Raw genomic sequence first — 5,336 nt, forward strand, 5'->3', positions numbered from 1 at the left:
CTGTTCAATTGCAGCCCAGGGAGCTACGTCAGTGTACACCAGCTGAGCATCTGACCCAGTATCTGCATTTGATGTAAAGGGCCATAAATAAATTGCAAAGCACCCTATGCACACACATGATTTCTCCACGCAGGTTTGCAAGCTTCCTTAAAAAAAGATGAAGGACCCAGCATCTTTTTCACCTGGTGGCAGCTATTTGAACCAAACATGTGCAAACTGTTTATGTACTAGCCAGGCATAAATTAGAATTTAAAAACAAAACATTTTTGTTGGAAGGGAAATCCTAGTCCATTAATCAATTGGCTAATTTTCTAATGCTAGAGACTTCCTAATCTAACAAATTTAACAGCTGCTCAAAACAGCTGGTGCATACAGCTCTTGTTTCTGAGAACTAAAATGCTTCCGTTCTGTTTTTCAAAAGTTGTGTTTATTGTGCTTTGCTAAGAGCTTCACATGCTGAAAGGACCAAATCAAGCAGCATCCGGTGTCTTAGTAAGTTTAAAAGGTGATGACATGTAAGGCTAGATTCACCAGAGTGCACCAGCTGTTTTGCACCCCTGCAGTGACATGGCGTGGCTGCTTTGTGGCACTGGAGTGGCCCAGATTAGCCAGAGCAGAAGAGGTATACAGAAGGCATTTGTAGATTTTAAGGCCAGAAGTGGTCATCATTATCCTGCACAATACAAGCCAGTGTTAGTTGTTCTGTTTCCTTTTGATCCGACAGGCATTTTTCAAATTGCTGAAAGTAACTGTCTTTGAAATCTGATTAGAAACAGCAATCACATTACAGCTGATGGCCTCATTAAACCTAAGGATAGAGTGAAATTACAGGCCAAATCCTGCTCTCAGTTATACTGCTCAATAAGACTCCTCATACAGCCACAAGGCATGTGCCTAGATGTTTGTAGGATGGGGTCTTTAGTGATGGACTTGCCAGACGTGAGTGGATGTCCCATCCTACAGGAAGGTGACCAGGTGCAGACCTGACTCTGGGTACTCAGTTTAGGCCCACACCCCGGGAGACCGATTTGGTTTCTTTCTTGCTTTGAAGAAAAAGGGGGGAAAGAAAGAAGTGTGCAAACATCATGAGATCTGAGGAATGATTTCAGTAGGTACAGCTGGCCTGCCCCGTAGAGTTTGGAAGACTGGTCCACACAGAAAGGGCAGCCTGGAGAAGGCAGAATGACATTTGGGAGAGAAGGGGATGGAGAGTGAACACAGGGGCTGTCACAAGTTCCAAAAGCACACATACCGACCAAACCTCACAGTACCAGAATTGCTTGAAATAGACCAATGAGCTTTCTTACTGCCTTTGTGTAGACACATCCATAAAAGCCTGCCCCCAGCATAATGCTGCCGACATGCCCAATGCGACAAAATTAAGAGATTCTGTTCAAATGTTACAAACAGAGCAGCCGCATCACCACTTCGACCAAGTGCTAGATGAGCCCAGGGAGAGGAACACGACCAGAGTTGCTGTTCTTTGCCTAATGGAGCAATGGAGGCAGGCGGAGGCCTGCTCTGAACAGGATCTAGGATTTTCAGAAGCCCTCCGTGCTGGCCCAACGCTAAGGCCCAGATCTACCAAGGGACTGCAGCATTGCAGTGCCACCCAGGTGAAATCCATAAGCCCTGAGTTAGGTGCCTAGGCTCCCTTTCCAATGCATGGGGAGAGGTAGGCGCCTATGAATGGGAATCACAAAAACCAGCACACGGGGGGGGGAAGGAAGCTGCCTAAGTGAGTCAATAGCAGATGCCAACGAGAGGGGTGTGGCCTAAGCCCCACCTCGCAGAGAATTAGACACCTATGTTCCTTTGTGGATCTGGGTCTTCTGAAAATCCTGCCTTACATATTCCCCACCTTACCCCCTTGCTGGGCTTTATTGCTAACTCAGCAAAATATAGAGCTCAGCTCAACTTTCCCCACAAGCTTGCCTGATCCTCTTCAAAACCTCCTCCTCCTCCTCCTCCTCCTCCTCTGTGATGGCCTCTTGTGTAACCTGACTGGAGTTAAAAAGATGCGCGTTCCACTCTGAGGTGGCATAATTACCCTCGTCCTTACAGGCCATTCAGCGAAGGAGTCCTGCATCGCCCAGCTAGGGGCGCAGAGCCGACTACTCCTGTGCAGGTGGGTTGTTTTTCATTCCATTTAAAACTGTTGCATGATAGAGTGAGCAGATTTGTTTCCAATGTAATTGCCATTTGCTCCGAGAGGGGGAATATTCAGTGTTTGCTCCCACTGCTCCTATAACTGAGTGCCTGTTTCCTACCTCACCAAAGCCCATCCTCCCTGCCCACCAGAGCCCATGTTCAGCAAGCCCATCCTTGTTCCTCTTCTTCCATTCTACTGGAAACTAGCAATAAGGGGCCAGCTTTGCTCTCACTGCCTCCAATCCAGCCTTATTGAGGCTCCAGGGGTGTAAAGGAGAGCTGGCCCAACATGGACTGAAATACACAAATGTGTCTACCCTTATGGCAAAGACCCACAGAATAGACTGGCGAGGTGATTTTTTCCTTAGAATTTTTGCACCCACCTAGAGCATTGAATAGACAATTTGGGTGAGCCAAAAAAGGCTCTCGTCCCCTATTCAAGTCTTTAGGGTTGCAGAGTAACATTTTCAAATAAGCTCCTCCTGGTCTCCTCCCAGTTCCATTCTGGTTACATCACCCCCGCCTCACTCGGCTGTTCTCAAACTGTGCGTACTGCATCAGCCTTTTCCTTAGACTAATGTCATTTTCTCAGTCTTTCCTCAGCCACTTCCAGTCTGGTGATTAACGCATAACGAGGTCCACAGGCGGTGTACTGTCTTCCGGAGCCCCCAAACGTGCTACTCCCAAATTAAAGTCCCCCGTAAGGACACAACTTTTCTTTCCACACAATTACAGGCAGGTGCTGGAGGTGCGACTCCCCCATTCTCTAGTCTGATTTGGCTGGCCGTGTTGGACCCCACCGTGGGTTTTGTTAGCACATACATCACTCCAGATGCAGATCCTGCAATTCAGAGTTACCAGTAACTCAAAAACAACTAATGGTGGCTTTGTTGTAGAGGGCCACCGCATCTCTTCTACCATGCTCTCCTTCCTAAATGGATTGGAACCAGGGGGTTTACATTCCAGTTGTGAATATCACCCCACCAGGCTTCAGTAATGCCAATTCTATCACATTTCTTCTCAGCAGCGAGAACGTCCAGCTCCTCTTGCTTGTTACGCAGCTTCCTGGCTTAAGTGTTTAAGCAACTGGAAAATGGCCTTTCGCATGCTTTGCCACCTCAGTTCAGTTTGTCTGCGACACTCTACATCTGTACTGCGGTGGTCTCCTTAGCATCTTCCTCTTACAGGGCTAGTTTAGTGCCATCCTAGCCAGGAGCAGATTCCCCCCCCCCCCAGCCCCGAGACGCAGGCCATCCCCTTCCTACAGCCCTTTCACCCCCTGGAGCGTGGCCCAATGTGCCACAAAACGTCCAGCTGCACATCAGTTGCAGCGCACGGTTCACCAGCAGTGCCAGGCATGGGGACTTGCAGCTGCCCGGTCTCCATCCAGCCTATGAACGCCACTGAGTCACAGCAGGGCCTCCCAATTGGCCATCCCACCAGGCTGACCACGCCTGCACTTAAGCCCACCAACAACAACTGATTTTGGGCTGCCCAACGCTTACACCTGCAGCAGTTGTCGCTCCTCTCCCTCCCTGCCTTGTCCCCAGCCGCTCCTGCCCCTGTCTGCTCCAGCCATGCTTTCTTGCTGGCTTCCTGACTTCAGCTCTGACCAGTAGGCCTAGCTCCTGCTCCAACCATCAGGCCTGACCACCCACGTCCCGGTTCATACCATGCAGTATTTTCTGCGTGTGACTTGCTTGTAGGACTGGAAGCATCTCTGAGATTATTGGGACTTTCCTGTTCTTTGCCCGTTGCCTTCTTCAATTGTTACTCACACCGGTTCCCCTGGATGTCTGCGTCTTTGTTTTCTCAGTTGCTCCCGCATCAACTGTATCCAGTAGCTGGTGCAGCGCCATACCTAAACCAGAAGGGATCACGCTCTCTTCTCCAGGCTCCTGCTGTTTGCCTGCACGTGCCTTTAAGGACGTCACTACACTCACTGACCCAATGAAAGTGAAGTTACACCCACACATAGGTAGGGCCCTAACAAATTCACAGCCATGAAAAACACGCCACGGTCCGGGAAATCTGGTCTCCCCCTGGGAAATCTGGTCTTTTGTGTGCTTTTACCTTATACTATACAGATTTCACGGGGGAGACCAGCGGTTCTCAAATTGAGGGTCCTGACCCAAAAGGGAGTTGCAGGGCAGGTCCCAAGATTATTTTAGGGGGGGGTTGCGGTGTTGCCACCCTCACTTCTGAGCTGCCTTCAGAGCCGGGCGGCCGGAGCGCGGCGGCTGCTGGCCGAGGGCCCAGCTCTGAAGGCAGCGCTGCGTCCAGCAGCAGCAGCAGGGACGGAAGGGGAGCAGTACCGCAACCCAACACCCCCCGCAGCTCCTTTTTGGGTCAGGACCCCTATAATTACAACACCACGAAGTCTCAGATTTAAATAGCTGAAATAATGAAATTTACATTTTTAAAAAATCCTATGACCATGAAATTGACCAAAATGGACCGTGATTTTGGTAGGGCCCTACTCAGGCCTACTGGTCAGGGCTGGGTATTTGCCGGGCTGAAGCCTTAAATTCCTCATGAAAAATACTCCATGGCAAATTCTCGCCTCAGATAGTGAATGGTGGTCAGCAGGGTGACTCATGTATCAATGGGCAGCAGCTGGTCCCTAATGCTTCCTTCTCAACCAAATGTCATGCTCAGTAGGATTTTATTCCTCGTCCCCAAGTTCTCATGCGGTGCAAACACCTTCATCATTACCAGGGGCTGGCTTTTTGCTCTGTATTAGGGTAGCACTTGGCACAATTGGGTCCTGGTCCTTGACTGGGGCTACAGGAATATAAATAATAGTTAATAATAATAATATTTGTATTATGGCACCATTGCGCAAGACACAATGCACAATCCATGCCCCAAGGAGCTTATCATCTAGGCTAAGTAATTTTTTAAACATAAAAGTTTGTTCCCAAAGTACCTCAATTTACAGAAAACCATTTCTTTGGCCTTAGAGTAAAACTGCAGCTTAGTGATTGACAAAAGTGTTACCAAATTGCAGCCTAATATGTGGAGAACTGTCAAGTACCAAATTCTAAGCCTGGAAACTGGTGTTTTATAATGCAAGCTGTGATAGATTCTTAAAGTAACTATGTGTGCTGCCAATGTAAGTAAAAATCATACTTGTGTTTTGTTTGTTGTTTTAGCTAGTAATAACAGGTCCTGTGCCATTCTCC

Source organism: Caretta caretta, chromosome 9 (genome assembly GCF_965140235.1).
Source record: "Caretta caretta isolate rCarCar2 chromosome 9, rCarCar1.hap1, whole genome shotgun sequence".
Taxonomy (NCBI): Eukaryota; Metazoa; Chordata; order Testudines; family Cheloniidae; genus Caretta; species Caretta caretta.